Source organism: Cyanistes caeruleus, chromosome 3 (genome assembly GCF_971803275.1).
Source record: "Cyanistes caeruleus chromosome 3, bCyaCae1.hap1.1, whole genome shotgun sequence".
Taxonomy (NCBI): domain Eukaryota; kingdom Metazoa; phylum Chordata; class Aves; order Passeriformes; family Paridae; genus Cyanistes; species Cyanistes caeruleus.
Genome location: NC_141703.1, coordinates 11,059,640 through 11,078,659, shown reverse-complemented (window position 1 = coordinate 11,078,659; position 19,020 = coordinate 11,059,640). Strand labels below are relative to the sequence as shown.

Genomic DNA, 19,020 nt, shown 5'->3' with positions numbered 1-19,020 from the left:
TACTGGAATGTTACTTCCACTCTGACATTAAGCTGAGATAGACATTGTGACCTATCTGGTATAATTAATCTTCAAAAAGAAAAGAAGAACAAATAAAACACCAAACAATAAGAACTCACTGCACAACTTGAACAGTACCAGCAATACTGTGGCATTTTCTCACCTTATTATATACATACTGAATTTTGTGTCATGTATTTCAGCTTCAAATCAATGACAACGCCTCAGTGATGTTTTTTTCTGGAAGTTGTGCATGTGAGTCTCCTGGATACCAATACCACAGTGCCACCTCTAAAACACTGACACAGCACAGAAGTTGCTGACCAACCACTCTCCTCATACAGAACAGGAGATACCCAGCACGGATATTCAGTACCACAGAACCACCTAATTATCACCGTTTGCCTGGAGCTGGAGAGAGCATTTTGCTTAAGTATTATGAGCACATTCCATGTTTAAAAGCCTTTCAAAGGACAACTCTGACCAACACTTAAAGGTTTGGCAGAGCACTGGAACCTATTCTAGCAGTGTTTTCAACCAACACCTTCAATATTTGCATGCGCAAGTCTAAACAAGTATTTCAAAACTCTTCCTTCCATTTACAGTGATCACAGGTGAGAACTGGCACCATGACATCACCACGCATTCAACTTCTGCAAAAGGGTTCTCAATCTCTCACAAAAACAAGACAGTCAATATGTCTTTGGACAGTATTTTAGTCTATTTGGATAGTATTTCACTATGCCCATACAGAAATAAGCCTAGATAAAATCTGTATTATATAGAAAATCGAGAGTTCCAATGTGGAAAAAAGAAAGATAATAATAGAAAACTTAGCCAGAGATTTGAAAATAAAATCCCTAATATCCGTTTACTGCACTAGGTAGCACCAAAATTTTTCAGTTTGGCTTTATTTTTCTATTTGAGTAAAGACAGTAACAGGGTCAGGAAAAGATACTGCAAAACCACAAGTAACAGACACTTCTGCCACATACCTTGCATTCAAAAGTAGTCCAAAAGGTGCTTATGATAATATTTCAGGCATTGTATGAACCGTTTCAGTTTCACACTCCATTTGTCACCTGCCTTTTAACCATATCATGTAACAAAAATAACTTCCACTGCAAACACCTTTAGTTACACTTTACTTGCACTTATGTGTGTGCACACAGGCACAGCACCTACTTCAGCTCACAGCAGTGGGAACAGCTGCATCATAGATGCTCCCAGAGCAGAATGTGTCATAGCATAGTTGAGTTGGATGACTAAGCACACACGATAGTATCATTTGATGTTACCCAAAATTTACTAGATTTGATCATTTTCTCAATGACTTGATCATCACTAAAATACCTTTGGTGTCAAAAAAGTTAATCAAAGGCTTTTGCCTATGTTGGTGATTTTGCTGAAACACTGAAGCTGTGAAAGTAGGGATTTGAAAATCACCCCAGCTGAAGACAAAGCACTTTGAAAAATAATTCAGTGAAACATCTTGGGTTTCCCATTCATTATGTACTGCAGTACATGCCCATGTAACTCTAGCCCTAATCAAGAATATTTTTGTAGGTCATGCTTTGAGGTTACTTATGCTGTTTACAGACACATACAAAATAAATTATCACAGGTTTGAAATCAGGAGAAAGCCTCTACAGACCAGTGCAACCAAAAACTTCATTTAAGCCCTACATAATTCTTGAGAGGGGACAGAGGAATTACTGCCGGATAACCCAAAGAATCACATCAATGTATTCTCCTGGATGACTTCAAAAGAGTCACTTGCCATTAGGATTACCTTTACTCTGCAACTCAACTGAGAGACACCAGCACAGAGAACACCAAAGCTGGGTGAAAGTCAGATGTTTTCACAACACCTAGTCTTCTTCAAGATGAAAAATCGTGGAAAAAAAAAGGAGCCTCAATGAGATTCAGTATACAAGAACGAACACAGGTCTCATAATACCTTCATTACAGTCACCCGCAGTCATTATCTGTAAAGGTTATGAAGCAAGATGAAAAAAATACATTGTAAAAGTAAAGGATGATTTCATAATAAGAATGCATCACACTTATCCAGCTACCTGTGTTTAAACTAAAAGATTCAAGATTAAAGGTAGGCTTAAATGCTAATTTTATTATTCTTTACTACTGCGTGCAAAATTTGGTATGGTAATTTTACAGACAAACTGAGACAATCTATATATACATTAATTCAGGTTGTTATGGCACTCTTCAGATTGCTGCTGTCAACAGACACCATTCACAAGGCATGAAAAAGTGCAAGCTTTTACAAATATTGTGAAATGCTTTATTTTTAAGAATCCTGTTCCTCTCTCTCTACAAAGAGGAAATGAATTTAACATTTCTTCTTTTCACATGAAGTATGTTAGCTGCAAATATACTTAAGGAGGGGCAGAAGAAACTATTGCTTTTCTCACAGATCTAGAAAATAAAATTAAAGTTACCAGAACAGTGACTGACCTTTAACTATGCAAGCTTTACCTGTAAGTTTTAAGAGTTCTGTTCTACTAAGTCCTCTGGAAACATCAGTGATCAGGTGGACCTGCTATGGAACATATGCCCATGAAGAAATACTACTCAATTTTGTCACAGTAAACACCAGCACTAAAAATAACAAACACATCAGCTGCATATGTTAACCTGACCACTCTCAGTATTTATTTAGAATTGAAAAATAACATCTTCAAACCTGTTAGCATTGAGACCTTCCATGACTGTTTTATGCATGTTTACCTGAACACTGTGTCTAACTTAAGTTTTTCCATTACTTTCCAAGTGTGGTGTTTCTGAGCCATTCCATTTTTTTGGACACAGAGAATCTCCACCAAACCCTGAATTACAAATACTCCCAAGCCATCTAAGCAATTGTCTTTCCTCTCCTTGTTTTCTCCTTGCCAAAGCCAGGGAAACAACAGCCAATATCATGTTACAAGTTATGTTTGAACAAGGGGAAAAGCACAACTGCATAGTCCTACACTAACACTGAACAGTATAAATAAGAGCTGCATCCATCCACCATATCCACTTACATCAAAAAAATCAACTAAAATGAAACTCGAGTTAATCTTCCTCAGAGCCAATAGAAGCAGTCGATAAGATCTCAAACCCGACCTGAAGCCAAGACTCTGGACAGAGCTTAGCCAAGGCCTTGCTACCTTTGGGGGCCTTCTATTTCTAGAGCCAAGGAGCAGCAGCAGCATCGCGCTGCAGTCACGTCCAAGGGGCAGTGGCAGCGTTTACCTGTGAATCCATTAGGTTTTTATTAATTAATTAATTTTTACGCAGCAAGAGCATCATCAGTAGCCCAGCAGACACCACAGTCCCTGCTGAGGGGACACCCGCACGGGATCCCCGGGCAGTCCGCCCGCCTCGCTCCGCAAAGGGCTCCAAAAACAAAGACCAAAGTTTTCCCTGCTCGGTGCGTGGGAGTGCGGTAGCGAAACAGGAGCCAGGATCAACACGAGTCGCCTTCCGTCACCACACCCGGGCCCACGCAGGGCAGGACACCCCCTGCTCCCTGGGGCAGCCCGTCTGTGTCCCCCGGGACGGCTACAGCCCGCTCCTACACGGGAAGGGGGGGACACCCACAGCCCGGCGGCATGGGGGGAGCGAGGGGTGTCACCCGAGCCTCCCTCACTGACCCCCGGCAGCGGGGCGGCCCTTCCCGCCCCCGGATTCACCTCCCACACCTGTCCCTCACCACCGCCCCCCCTCACCGTGCTGCGCTGGGGGCTCGGCTCCGGCTGCGGCTGCGGCTCCGGCGGCTGCATTCCCGCCCCCCGGCTCTGCCCCGGGCCCCGCTGCGGGGGCCCCCCCGCTCCTCCTGAGGAAGGGGAGAGGGAGAGGCGCGTGCCCCGGCGGGCGCGGGGAGCGGAGGCTGGAGCAGGGACAGGGGTCCGGGGCAGAGCGCGGCCGGGAAGCGCTTCCGGGCTCAGTGCGGGGCGCTGGGGCCGCCGGGCGGGGCGGGGCCCCGGCTGCGCCCAACGGCATCCGACATGGCGCGGCCCGCGCGCGCCGGACCGCACGGCTCTCGCGAGACTTGGCGGAGCCAGCAGCGGAGCGGGGGGAGTGGGGGCGCGAAGGCGCGCGGCAATGAGCGGCGGAAGGCGGGCCGGGGGCGGGGCCGGGGGCGGGAGCAGCCCCGGGTGGGGCGGGGCCAGCCCCGAGGGGCGGGGCCAGGCGGTGTGAGGGGCTCCGGGCTAGGGGTGCTCTCCTGTCTCTCCTCCGCTCCGGCACCGCGGGGGATACTCGGCGCCTATTAAACCGAGCGTACCCGGAGCCGGGGAAGGACACAGTGCTGCGTGCTAGAGGCGATCGAGGTTCCTCCTCCCGGGCTTTCCCCTCTAGAGAAGCCTGGGCGTGGTTGGGCAGTGACTGGAACCAAGGTGTAATTTCCTGAACGTTGACAGCAGCGATAAGGTGCGTGGACACAGTGGCTACGGCACAGTTCACAGAATCACAGAATGTGTCAGGTTGGACCACAGTGGGTCACCTGGCCCAGCCTCTCTGCTCATGCAGCGCCATCCCAGAGCACATGGCACGGGACTGTGTCCAGACGGTGCTGGAATGTCCCCCGTGAGGGGGATCCATGCCCTCGCTGGACGATCTGTTCCAGTCCATGTTCTTACTAGCGCCGGATAACTATGAGCAGAAAAACACTGGTGTGCTCTGCTCCTACCCAGATGTCTTGTGTGCGTGTGCCAGTCCAAGTAATAATTTTGTCCCTCTGCTTGCAGGACAGACTTGGGGATGTTATGATTAATATGGATTGATCCAATGTGAACTTTTAATTGACATCTACGGAGGCTGAAACCTTCCTGTTGAGGCAGATCCTTGCAGATGGTTTAGTGGGTGTACACTGATTTTTCATCCACAGGGCCTTGAGATTACATTCGGTTTGTGTGCCAGCACAAACCGGTCTAAAACATCTTTTCCCAAATCATAAAGACCATGATTTGCGTTTTTCAGGATTTGTGTGTGCGTTTTTAGATATTTTTCATTGTTTTGACAGCATCTGTCTTGTGTGGATTTTTTTTCTTTTTTACTTATCACAGTTTCAGAGACACAGAAACACCATTGCACTGATACCAATGAGAGCATCTGCAGAGCTCTGTAACCACCTTCTGTCTCTCTCTGGCAGAGAATTGGAAGTGCAGGGGGGACGCGTGTCTTGTATTGCCATTACTGACTCTCCACGTCATCTTCCGTGTGCAGAGGCCTCGGCTCCTGTGTCAGAGGTTGTGTGAAGTTAATTAAGGAATTCCTGTATTCTATTCCCTACATTGGAAACACACCAAGCCTGACTAACATTTCTGGAGAGGCAAGATGCAAAACCAGAAGTAAACAGGATCTCGGTGCAACAATACTTTTATCTAAAAGAGATTGATTCTTATTCTCTGATTAGAATTATTATCAAGATGCTGAAGTGCATATTCCTCAGCAAAAATCTGTAATTCCCAAATATAAATGAGTGCTGTTAATGCCAATGAATGGCTCCCACAGCTATATCTGGTCTCACTTAAAAGGTAAGAAACAGCCCTGTTGATGTTGTGCACATGAAAGTCTCTGTGCCCTGGCTTACACGTGCTGGCCCTGGCTTCTGCAGCATTATTTGTGTTGTCCAGCTACTGTCTTAATTCATCCTGTCATTGTTGTTTCCAGATTTTTCAAACAAACATCTGACTCACTATGTCATTGCCTCTCTGTAAACTCCTTGCACTACACCTCCAGTGTGTCCTGGCAAACTACTGTTGCTTCATACAAATGGGGTCCATGGCTCCATTTCTTTTCAGAAGCAACCAGTGCTTTATTTTTGTTTGAAATTATGTTTTTCCTCTGCAATTCTCTGCAATGGACTAATGGAGGACTATAATCCACCAATTGCCTGACTTTTATCCCACTTTCAAAGCAGGAGCGTTCCAACAGAAATTGCAGACGCACGTCAAATTTTTCATCTGCCCTTAGCTAGTTGTAGGCTTGAGAGCAGGATTGTGAGACTGGGAAATTAATCGGTCTTGAAACTTCACAATTAATCATAGAACAGCCAGGGCTGTGCTCAAGAATTTAAGAAAAAAATCCTTATGGGTATTAGGTGCCTGATTACCCCAGAAATCAAAGACTGTGTATGTTCTAACTTTGCTGAACACATCTCTGGAAGCAGTTAATTTTATTGCTGATCCAGCTTTTCTGTCTCTTAGCCATATGACAACTACAAAAATTGATTATTCGGAAAAGTAATATTAGGAAAACGCTTAATGCATTTTTAGCTGCTTCTAATGGGATTTAGCAGCTGGAAACAAGAAGAGCTGGCACTAAGTAATCATGGCTGTTCTTAGACAGCTGTGTGGGAACCAGAGTATCAGGACTCTGAAATAAATCACCTTTTTTTTCTGTATTTTAAAAAATGCAATATATGCAATGAAGAATTTTTAAGCTAGACCTCTATACTTGCACCTCAGACAGTTAAAGTCAAGTGGAATTCATTGTTAAATCCAGTCTTGTAATAACTTTTAGATGAAAATGCCCCTGGGTTATGTATGATTTTTTTATTTTTTTTATTTAATGCTTATGTCAGTTACTATCTTTGAAAGGCCTCAGGTTTGAATTTAAATTCCATGCTACATTAATTTTTAAGCAGAACAAAAATGTAGTTATTTCTGCTCCCCTTTTCTCTTTATGAGCAACAATCCAATAGACCCATTTTCCTGTTTTGGAAGAAAGCAATTTTATGCATGTTGGTGCCTAGGAATTGCAGTCAGAAAAGTATCTCGGTAAAATGACCCTTCCATAGGTTTTCTGTCTGAATAGCTCCTATACTCAGTTCCATTTATAAATCAAAAGCATGATTTTTCTGATGCAAGCACCATAAGCTGAGTTTTGAATCTAAAAAGTCAGACTGAGTTCTTTCCTCTGTTACACCATTACAGTTTTGTCACTGAAATGCACCAAACAAGTTTATTTGGTGATGCTTAAGGGGGAATGCAGTCCCACTGTGTGGGAATGGAATGCATGTATTTGTCAGAATTTTATCAAAAAAATAAGCTCTATTTTTTGGTCCTAAAGTACTTCAAGTATTTAATACTATCATGAAAAGAGCCAGGAATGCATGCCTAGAGTAAGAAGGTACCATTTTTTTCATACTATTTTCCTTATGGAAGGAAATTACTTTGGGATGAAATCTAAGCAGTCATCTACCTGTCTGTGGTAGTGCTTTGTGTTAGTGTCAGATCCTGCTGACCCCTGTGGTACTTTGTGTTCAAGAAATTGCAGAATTCAGGGTCTACAGAGGATTATATAGGTGGAATCCTATGGAACTGGAGCTCACAGTCAAGAATATCCTTTCTATGATAATTTTGATTCTGCCTGCATATTCTCTAACAAGTCCTGTGCCGTTGGTTTGTAATTCTGCCTCACTTCTCATTACATGTTTCATTACATTTAAGGAATGTATCCTTGGCCTTTCCTCGCCTTAATGTGAATTCTATGCTGGAAAAACAATTTCTAGAGCACAATTCATCTACTAGATTCCAAATTTAATCACAACTTTTTGGAATTATGCATCATCCTTTGTGCTTTTTCTTCTGCTAAAGCTGTTTGCAAAGCTGTTTTAAAGCTGTTTTGACTCTGCTAGATACCCAGGTTATTTTTTTTTTTTTCATTTCAGAGTGGTGTCAGCCACATCACTGAGGTAGCAGTAGAAAATGTTTGTTTTAACATTTGATCATGGATCAAGAAATTGAGCTCAAAATTGAGATATTTTGGAACTTACTAGTAAACACAGCAATAGTGAAGCTGAGAAGTTAAAATAAACCTCTGAGAAAATGGAAAATATTCCCAAGAGCAGTCAAAAATGTTATTGCTTTATCTTAAGGTGGAATCTTTTGCTGCCTTATGAAGTGCAGATCTAAATAACTGCATAGTGTTAGACCCTCAGAAAGGTCACTTTACACAGTTTGGGGAACCTGTTGGTATATATTTAGGTGTGCACATGTGTTCAGGAAAGGATCAGACATTATCCCCCACTATTCCCTTTTTCCTTTACTCTCCACTTCAGATATACAACACTGTGGTCACATCTCTTTTTGTACCAGAAGATTTTCAAGGTATGCCTTTGTACTCTGAAGTTCTGTGAGTGACTCCAGCAGCAGGGACAGAACTCTCCTGCTCTTTGGGAGTGGTCTTCTGACCTGGAGAACAAGGCAGACACTGGGAAGAGGTGTAGAGCTGCTCCCCCAGTGTGCCATTCCCTGCCTCTTCGTTGGCTTGAAGTCATCACTTTTATTCTGCAATTTCCATAATCAAGTTTACTGCTTTACAGATTAGAGTGTGACTTGAATGAACTAGACTTTTTGAAGAATAGATTCTTCAAAAGCATGCTTAAAAACCTACAAAAATTTCAAGTACTCCTTTGCAGAAGCTCCTTAACATCTGCAGTCCTGGCATAGTTGTTGTCATTAAGCTGTTAAGTTGGTGCTGAAAGACTGATAAATTAAATCATTCATAACATATAAGGGATTGGGGCATAAGTGTTTTCTCAGTGTTGAAATGGGATCTGTAGTGTGAGGAAAGTGAAAAGACATCCTTGTGTGTATGTCTTTATAAGCATGAATTTTTGTTATTAGGATTCAAAGGCTTTAGTAATAATTCAAATGGAATTTGTGATTTATTTTTTTTTTCCTGAAGTGACATGAAAACTGTTTTTCTCTTTTGGGTAATATATATAAATATAATTTATTTTCTTAGTTGTGTTTTTCATCACTGTTAATTTTGGTGCTCTGGTTAAATTAAGTTCCTGAATACCTAGAGTTCCCCTGTGGTAGCAGAAATTGAAATGAATGATGTCATTTGCTCCTTCTGTGCCAGTGCTATTGTGTGGGACTACTGTATTCTATAAAATGAGCTTCCGTTTTTATCTTAGGTGTGGCTGTCCTTCCGCAGTGCACACAATGCCCCTGGCTTAAGTCCATTGTGCCATTTATGTGTTACATAGATGCACCTAGATTGGGGAGTCTGATTTGTAAAATTGCTTTTAAGGATTTTTAAATTCTCGAGAATAAAAGAAACACATCTGTCAATTACCATGATAGAAGACTCTGTGTGCATTCCTTAATTTAGGATGATTTGGTGGTTTGCAGTTCCCTCAGGATGAGTAACATTTTTGCCTCAATTCCTGTAATCAGATCTAATAGCATTAGGGTGTTTTTTCCAGTTCCCAGATTTTTCACTGAAGTGTGACATTTGAAAAGGAGATAGTGCTTTTGAGTTGTACTGACTGCTTGTCCAAACTCATCATCACATACTGTCAGTGGCCCAGCTCTTGCTCAGTGCCAGCTGATCCTGAACAGGAACAGGAGCAGATAGCTGATCACCACATCACATCAAATATGGTTGCTAGTGAAAGCAGTCAGAGTGATTGGGGCAGAAAAACCCAGTCTGTAGAAATGAAATATTCATCCTTATGGGAATGCAAGAGAGGTCTGTGGGACATATAGAAAGCATTACTGCCTAAGGATCAAATGTTCTTTACACTCTTTCTTGCTTTCATACTCTTTTGTTGGGCAAGAGAGATACAAGGGGTGTTACAACCCTGTGAGTTGCTCCAGAGGGAAGGAACAGTGTGTTTTGACTGTGAAACAAATACTTCCTTTTAGTCTCTGTTGTTATATTCCTGGAAAGATGCACAAGTGTAACAAAAAAATGATTTTCAAACCACTCTGTAATACCTCACTAAGGCGCAACCCTGCTGCAGGATATGAGTGAAAACCAGCTACTAACACAAGATTTGGGCAAGGTTCTTATTTATTATATAAAATACAACAGATTTCATTCTGTGATTGTTTTGATTATATTTTATGGCCTGCTATGGAAAGTTTCATTTCAGCCATGCTGAAATATTTTGGGCCAGCAGTAAGAGCATAAGTTATGTGTAAAACACTTTCAGCATCAGTTTATCGGTCTATTATCTTTGCAGTATCTTTACTCAGTAAGTGATGGGGCATAACCACACCAAGTTTAATCCAGCTAGCATGCAGTTTGACAATCACATAAATACAGTGGGCTCACAAACATTACATGTATATATATGCAGGATTTCCTGTGGGTTTGTAGTGTCAGTGATGAAGTGTGTGCTGGTGAGTCTGTATTACTTCTGTTTCTACCTAGGTGAAAGTTAATGTGAGTGTGCCAATACAACAGAACCAGCTCTTGTGGCAGAGGCATCTGCTGAGAGGCTGCAGTGGTGTCATAGTACAGGCTGGGTTAGTAGCCAGAGATTAATGTAATTTATGACCTACATGTGTTCCTAAATAGTAATGGAGAATTTTTCCTCACATTACTGGGAAAAACATGTAACTTCTTGGACCTTGAAAAGGAAGCTTTAAGGTAGGGCCCTATGATGAAATGTTTAAAAAGTGTCTTCTTGACTGTTGATTTGCAGTTTATGACATCTTGCAGTACTGCAGAACAGCCTGCAGCCAGAGCAGTTCTGTAACTCAGCAGCATCACTTTTGGAGGAAGATTGGGGTGTACTGCACTGGTACTTGAGGGAGAGTTAAGGCCAAGGAGTTTTTTAAAACACAGCTCGCGCTACAACACTTTATTAAAACAGTTTCCCTCAGTTCTTGAGAAACTAATAATTATGAAGGCATCTGTGACTCCCTGTTCCAAACTCTCATCCCAAGACAATAATTAGCAAAGTATTGAACTCCCAGCAGCCTGGGCCATATTGTGAGTATTTTTCAGTTATAATGATAATGTAAGGCCAGGGCACAAGACAGTGTTGGTGGTGCATGAGGACTGTGCACAAAATGACCTCAGTGATTTTGAAGCCAGGACACCATGGACTGGTGTGTGCAGCAAGGAGATTTTGCAGTCACTCACAGACATTTCTTACAGCTTCTATTTCCGAAGTGACACTAGGTCATATGTGGGGTTTGAGCTGTTGGGTAACTTGCTTGCTGAGGGCACTATTGTGTAAGCAAGGGACTTCTCTTGTTTCCAGCCAGCTGCAAAGCACTGGCCCTTCTTTCTGTGTGATGCTGGGGTCAAGAGTAGCAGGTGCTCCCAATACTTCTGGTGTGGTGTGCCCTAATTGAAGTGGAATGGGAAGACAAGTGATGAAAAAAAAAAATCTTGCATCTGTTTTTTAGCTGAGATCCTTCTGTTAGCTGCCAGAGATTCCTTGGTAGTAACTTTAAATCCATTAAAGTATTAAGCCACACTGTGTCAAATACTATGATTCTCTTTTGATCCACAGACCACTGGCTTTTTCCAGTTAGAGGACCTAATATAAAACATATGAAAACAGAAAATAAATCCTGCTCTCATCAGGTGGAATTGGATTAATGTTTCCTTTTTAGGAAATTCCAGATGGTCTACGGAAAGGTTTTTCCTGAGACACTGATAATAAAGATTCAACACCTTCTGCTCTCTTTGAAAATATATACTCCTGAAATTCATTCCGCCATTTTACTCCTTAATGAAAAGAAGTAAATTTTCTGAAGACAAGGAAGAACTTCCTGCTGTTGATTTTGTATGGAATACTTAAATTTTATAAAACTATTCTAACATGCATGGCTTAAGATACATTTGTTCTGTACTAATCAAGGCTTTCATAGTCCAGCCTTCTGTATTTTTTTCTACACAGGTTATCAGAGCATGAAAATGAGTTCTGATTAACCTTCTGTCAGGTACTGCAAGAGTAAGAGCAAGCAAAAACAGGACAGAAAATTCCAGCAGTTCTTCTGAGTTATATGACAAAACAAAATCTGGGTGGGTGGTTTTCTTCAAGTCTGTAGTTTGAAAAGATAGGCAAAGTTCACAGGGGGCAGAGGAAAAAAATCAACCAGAAAAAAAAAAAAAGAAAGAAAACAATATGAATGCTGACTTTCAGAGAGCTGTGCCTCAGGGAGCTAACACCTTTTTAATAAGCCTTTAATCGGACATGCAGCTTTCCAGCACAGAAACTGAACATCTTTACCAAGCAAAGTTTCCTTTGTGTCAAATCTGTGCCAACACAATAGTAAACACAGTGAATGCAAGTTAAAAAGAATGAAAATCTTCATTATTACAATTAAATTAATGGAGAAGAGAAAGTAAATACTCCATATTTCAGTCAAATAATATTAGGAAGTGAAGCAGTAAACAAATCAGGGTAAGTATTTCACTTTTCACTAATAATAGTATGACCTTAAAAAATCATATTTTTCAACATCTGTGAGAATTGTTTTCCTAACAAACACTTCCAACTAGATGTGAAACAAGGTAGCTGCTTATTTCCAAAGACAAATAACTGTATTTTTAATTTATGTTGCCACAGAATCCTTTATTGCAGTAAAACACAAAGCATGTTCTTGACTTCTTTCAAATCAGACAGCAGCTGACAGCTCCTACTATTGTAGGTTTAAAAACTTACTTTTTTGTCTGTCTTGTCCCCAAGGAAATGTTTTGTTTCAGAGTGTGCATATGCCTTTGAAAATGTACCTTCAGCAATATAATAGCTGGAATGGTGTTATTCATCCTTGGATTCAAGGATTCCACTCCAAAACTGTTACCCAAAGTTACCAGGCTATATCGCATGAGGTTTCAAGTGAAAGCCATTCAGTTTTCCAGTAATTGGAAAGTACAGTGAAGTTTAAAGAAACAGCTGCTTTTAAAAATTACCTTTCAAACCTCACTCACACAGAGTCTGCTACTTGTTAACATTCAATTCAAGGCAAAATTATCTGTGCTTCCTTTGGCACAGCAGCTAATCCTCATGCATCGTTTGCATGGGAAGGCAGCCAGACCCGAAGCGCAGACAAAACTCTGCAAGTATCCCCAGAGAGAGGGTTTGCAGGACGCCTGGCCCTGCGCCTTTCTTAGCAACGCCATAAATCTTCTGGAACCCATCAACATAGGGGAGGCTGAGGCTGAGCTTTACTGCTTCTATTTCCTATCTCATCACAGTCTTTCTGCCAAAAGATGTGTCTGCCAAGGTGTACATAGAGGGAGCTGGTGTCGTTCCAGGAGTGAGTTTAAGCTATTGAATTCTGTCAGCACTGCAGCTTCACTCAGATAAAATTGTTACCGAAGTCAATAATCTTGCAAGGACTTGCAAAAGCTGTGTGATTTGCTGTTTGGTTTGGTTTTGTGTAAGGATGAGGCAGGTTTTAGGACAATATTCAAATGGAACCATCATTAATTATTTTTCAAGTAACTATTACACTGTGTAGAGAAATTAACTCTTAAACCCATTTTATTTTTAGATTTTTAAGGAGCACATTTAAACCTAACACAGCTGGAAGATTTCTCCACTGATTTAATGTGCACAGACTCAGACTCTTAGTATCTGAGAAGAGAAAGACATACTCAGTTGAAAGAGAATTAGGTATGCAGTATCTTCCTTCCTAAATGTAATTTTTTTCTGGGCTTGCTTCTCTGTTGTGGGAGTTAAGACCATGCAGATTTTCCTTGCTGCATGAGTTTTGGTTGTTAATGACAAGAGCCACAGACATCAGAGAAACTTGTACTGTCAATTTTTATTTCCATTTCAGCCCTATCAGCTGTCAGTGAGAGTCTTATCTAGATTTGGCTATGTCAGGCTAATACTTGTGAAACCAAGTGAAGAGGGAAGAGCAGGGTCAAAGTTTGTATGGGGCTGGAATAAATGGCTATGGTTTCATAGCCATTTAACGCTGACAAAAGAGAATACACAGGATGGGTTTTCCTTAAATTGGGTGAACACTACCTGCATCAGTTCCACCACAGCATTTGTAATACATGTCACCAAATCTTGGAATTGGCTTAGAAATTGTGAGGAAGTTTAATTTTTTTCTTGCTTGTGATTTTGCCAGTACAGTTAAATAGTTTGAGTGAGACATTTTCTTTCCAAAATACAAAACACTTTTTTTTTGTTCTCCAAGCATTCATTTAAAGCAGACAGATTAGCTTATGTATGGCAATTACTTCCTAAACAATAAATAGCAGAAATGTGCTTCCTAATAGATCTCCTATTCATCCTTCCCAAAGTATTTTAAGTAGATAAAGAACACTGGGTGATTAAAAGTATCTTCAGTCTCTTTAATTGTACAGCCTATAATTTTTCATAGTAATTTGATTAATTTTATCTGAAGTTGTTCAACACATATCTTTGTAACAATTTAATTTGCATGCCCGGTTGGTACCGCCTTCCCTTGGTTTCCTTCATTTTGTGAGATGTTCAATTAGTCACAAGTCTGAACAGACAGATTCAGGCAGACTTACAGCTTGGAGTACCCCTTGCTCACTGAAATCCTTTACAGGACTTAAAAAGCACAGTATCCTTAGGGCTAAACCTCCAGTGCAGCTGCACAGCCCTCAATTTATAGATAGCACACCAAAAAGGAGTGATTCCATGGTCATTACTTCCTAGCAAAAGGAGGCAAGCGTCCATGAAGATGGAGGGATCTGTGTATCTTTTTCCACAGCTTTACAGAAGACTCAGGATATTAACATCCCTGTTCTCCCCATCATGGGCTTCTGTGTGTTCTCTGCAAAAGCCCAGCCTCTCACTATGCCTGGTAAGCTGTGGTAGTTTTATGGCCAGGGCGCTGCATGAATCTGAAACTGCAGGTTTGGCTCAGCAGAATTGACTTCTAAGTAATGACTGTATTCTAATGTCTTACATGTAAAGATGCAGTCGGATAGTTTTCATTTATTAAAATATTTAATGAGTAAGCTGATTAGAGATTAGCACACTTTTTCTGATAAAATTTCTAGGTGAATGCAGATGAGAAGTATTTCATATGGTAACCTATCTCCATTGTTGCTGTATAAATGTTTTAGCAGAAATACTCGTAATAAGAACATATATCCTAAGTGATTGTCAGTTTGATAACAATTCTAATTCAAATCATATAGAACAATGGACCATGCTCTGTATTTAGCCTGGCACAAGGCTCCAGCGAGAATAAGGTGGACAGAAGTATTTTCATGTTGTTGCTGTGCTGTCTGAATTCTGGGCTAGATTGGGTCTGCTCGCTCTAGGCCACAAAGCTCAAGGGTCTAAAGTCATAACTGGATCAAATTCAGAGTCCATATAAGAAAAATAAAACTTAGCAGAACTTGGCACTAATGTATGCTGCTTTTGTCATGGGGTCAAAAGTCACTTTTCATTATATTTTTGATAACTCTTTGTGATGAACTGTGTTGCTCAAAGAGAAGTCTGTTTATGCATGGGAAAACAAATTTTTCCAGCCATGATTCTCCAGAAATGTCATATATTCTGTGCCAGCTCCTGCATTCCCCAGACCTTCAATACTCATGAATCATTTCAATAAATCTTATTCCTGCTGGCTTTATTTGATTTTTCTGTATTGGAATGTATCATAGTGCATAAATGTTGTGCCATTTCTTTGTCCAGTGGTCATTTTCTTTCTTCTTTAAAAAATCTGTGAATTTGGTTTTTCTCTTCCATTAGATCATGTAGGGAAGCATTTGGATCCTCCTTAAGAGTCATAATTATATTTTTTCAAAGTTCCTTTATCACATTAGTTGCTATACTCATTTCTTTCCATGTTATTTCTAGTCCAGCCTTTCAGAATGACCAAAGCTTGAAGTATCAATGAAGGAGATTCTGAAGAGGATTGTGAGGAACAGTAGCCAAGAAACTAGCCAGGCTTCCAGTGAAGAGACTGAAATACCAGCCTCCAGTATAGAGAGACACTTCTCTTCGACGTTTTAAATGTTTGCAGGGAGCAAACATTGGGGTATTTTATTTGTTGTCTCCAAAAGTCTCTTTGCAACTAGATTACTTTCTTTTCATTTATAGCAGTTCATGACTATTCTGATGATGACTGAAGACATAATATAGAAAAAAATATATAAGGTTCTGTTTTACAGTGCATTTTGTTCACAACAAAGGGTGCCATGGATTGTACACCCTAGGGCATCCTATAACAAGTTGTGTAAGAAGTCTGTGGCATGGCCTAGAAGCAGATTAAATTGTTTCTGTGGCTTTCTTTTCCTTTTGGCAAGGGATGTATGAAATTCTCAGCTGGTAGAGGTCCAGAAACTGAGCATCGTCAGCAAAAAGGTAGATGTAAGTAGCTGAAGCCTTCATTTACCAACCCAGATTGTGCAACTTTGCTAAGTCAGAGGACTGAGTTAGTGTGAGGTCTATGACGTAGAAAGAGTTACTGGAACTTTTTTACTTTCAAGTGCTGATAATATTTCTGATAGAGTCCAAGACCAAATTCAGAACATGTTCTGATGCAACATCACCACCACCAAAATAACCCAAACTTCCAAGAGAATGCATCTGAGTGGCACTGTGACTTGCACACAAATGGATGTCAGCAGATTTGATTCAAATTTCATTCTCAGTTACCTAGCTGAATTTAGAGATCCATCACCACTTTGACACACACTCTTCTGGGCTGGTTCCTGCTGGCAGTCCCTCCTGGTTCCAGAAGTACACAGTGGGATTGCCTCTTGCCCTAGGGACACTCAGGCTGTGGATGTGGGCTGGTTTTCAGGAACTGAATCTGTAGTGGTCAGCTGACTCCTTTCTGATCCTTTCATTGATACTGCAGTCCGCTGCACATGGCATCACATCCACATGACAGATCTGGAACAGAGCTGGCTTCCCTGCTATCATTAACTTTGGTTCATCACGATGCTTCAGTGACTGCCAAGCTCTCCAGTAGTAATGGGATAAATATAACCAGCTGAAGCAACAACACGAGTGTAAGCAGCAACTTTATCTTGCCATTTCAACTTTACACTTTGGAAAAGGAATGACTGTTCTGAACAACTATCACAGCAGTTGCTGATATTAGCCTGAGCTAATGATGGTGACAGGGTTTCCAAAGGAGACTTATGGCATCCCAGTGGATTCACATTTTATATACATCAGCTTGTAAATGGTTGGAACTTCCTTTTGGCATTACAAGGGATCAGCAGTAAAGAAGCTACATAAGCCAATTTCTCCCTTGTAGTTGATGCAATTAATTTTGCAGACAGCCACGCCCAAAGTATACATGTAATGCTTTCAGTGCTAGGTTTCCTTATTCATTTTAATGAAACATCTTTCTTGGGTTTGTCCAGGATTTATATTGATATAAATAAAGGACACCAAATCAGGTTCCTAAAAGTGACCATCAAAGAACTCAATGCTAAACAAGGGCTAAATACTTATCCCCACTGCTGTAAACCCAAACAAATACCAACAAATCAAAATGATTTAGTTTGACAGGAAACTATGATACCTAACACAGAATATATATAGCCTTCAGCACTCACTGTGGTAAATCTCAACTGACTTCACTTGAGGGACTGAGAGCAAAATGTGTCCCCTGTATCTTTAAAAGACCAACAGCCTTAGAATGGCAAATTAGTCTGTCTGCAGCCTGTATGTTAAATGAATGACATTTTATCATACCTCCTCCACGAGTGCCAGTAGTAGGGGTAGATATAGGGTGTACCTGTGCTTCTCATTAGTCGCTCAAGGATGACACCTTCTATGTTGTGCTTGTTACCATTGTATATTAATCTACTTTACAGTTTTATGTCAAATACTTTTTTGAAATCCAAGTAGATTATGCCAATTAATCACTTTGCACAGTCTGTGTTCCTTGTGATCTCATCTCTTATTAATATCTTAAGGATCTTGCCTACCACCAAGGTCAAACTGGTCTATAATTTCCTAGCTCCACCCCAGGCCTTTTTAAAGAGGGTTATGTTTGTGTTAAGGTGTCCTTCAGTAGCTGCTTCATTTTCGGAATGCTATTAAGAATCTCTAATCTGGTTTCAATGGCTTTGATTTCTAAAGTTTTCTAGAAGTACTGAAAAGGTGGCTTATAGTTGCTTCAGTTGCCCTTTTTGGTGTTAAACCTGGACTCTTCACTGCTAGAATCTTTCCACATCTGACACCGTCTCATCTTCTTTCTACACAGAAAGTAGCTCACTTCGGTTTTCATTTGCCTCTTTATAGTGTAAGGTTTCTAGCTGCAAATCAAAAAAACCTTCATCCTTGTTTGTTTTTTTTTCCCTGCTTCTGTGAACATGTTGATTCTTTTTGTGTTCAAAGTGTAGGCAACGTACAGGATTGCTTGGGCTATACAAATATTCTTGATTAGATTCTGCTTTTCAGGGGCGGAAATAAAAAAAACCCAACTTCTATTAATAACTGTTTAGCTCTAATTGTATCCCATTTATATATCTCTTTATATATCCATCAAGTTTGATGGATATCAATCTTTATATTCTCTTTATATATGCATCAAGTTTGAAAGAAATTCATTAGAGGGCAGACTATTTTACTTTGAAGCCTTCAACACATCCCAAGCATAGCAATGGAATCTAAAAAGCAGAAAGAAAGCAAAATTGCAGCACAGTAAACAACTATATACATATTACAGGCTAAAGCTGATTGAGATGAGGAAAAGTTATCAGACAGAAATGATATTTTAATACATTCTGTAGATAAAGTCTTTGTCCAGGTTGGAGTAATTACAGTTGAAAGTGATGTCCAGAAAGTTAATTAAACAAATAGCATCCTTGCCAGTGGCCTTAACAGAAATCCAAATGGCTAAAAGAACTGTCAGTAGCAAGTACTGTACCTGTCATAATTAGAACCAAGGCCTGGCTACCACAATGAGTCACAGAGAGAAGTTTTGACTTCATTTTGTCAAGTCTATGTGTGACATAAGAGTAAACAGGAGATTTCACTGTAAATCCTTATTAGAAATCCTTCAAGAGAATGAAAATATGTTAAAAATATACTGTGGAAATTTATTTTATTTATTTCGAAGGAAAACCTCTTGCTGTTCTAAACTTTCTTACCTGCTGATTTTCATCAGTGACTTGAGTAAATATATATATTTAACTTGGTTTTGATTTGGTTTCTCTCAGTTTTGAGCGAGATTGCCCATTCATGTTGTATGCAGAGCAGTGCAGATGAGGGCACAGAACATGCCATGATTATGGTGTCAGCATTCTCAGCATGTAGCATAGCTTCAAAGGCATGTCACAAATTAAGATCAT

At 40.5% G+C, this 19,020-nt stretch overlaps 1 protein-coding gene and 1 long non-coding RNA gene across 8 annotated transcripts in view; one reads left to right on the top strand and one right to left on the bottom strand.

Annotated features, from left to right (window-relative positions):
* The window catches only part of TAB3 (TGF-beta activated kinase 1 (MAP3K7) binding protein 3), a 44,465-nt gene extending 40,462 nt beyond the window's left edge, over positions 1 to 4,003 (bottom strand). Inside the window, exons 1-3 of one of the 7 annotated variants that reach the window (XM_086879811.1) lie at positions 3,735 to 3,954; positions 2,500 to 2,560; positions 1,793 to 1,879 (exon numbers count right to left, since the gene is read on the bottom strand). The gene's annotated coding sequence lies outside the window, so the exon portion shown is untranslated. Of the gene's footprint in view, positions 1 to 1,792; positions 1,880 to 2,499; positions 2,564 to 3,047; positions 3,240 to 3,734 lie in introns of those variants that run through there. The other 6 variants (XM_086879812.1, XM_086879813.1, XM_086879814.1 and 3 more) reach the window with 6 other exon arrangements.
* Positions 4,004 to 4,143: 140 nt separating this feature from the next.
* LOC111922924 (uncharacterized) lies at positions 4,144 to 18,867 on the top strand. The gene is made up of 3 exons (XR_002860811.2): positions 4,144 to 4,437; positions 13,263 to 13,384; positions 15,563 to 18,867. It is a non-coding gene; the product is annotated as an uncharacterized LOC111922924 (long non-coding RNA).
* Positions 18,868 to 19,020: the final 153 nt, after the last annotated feature.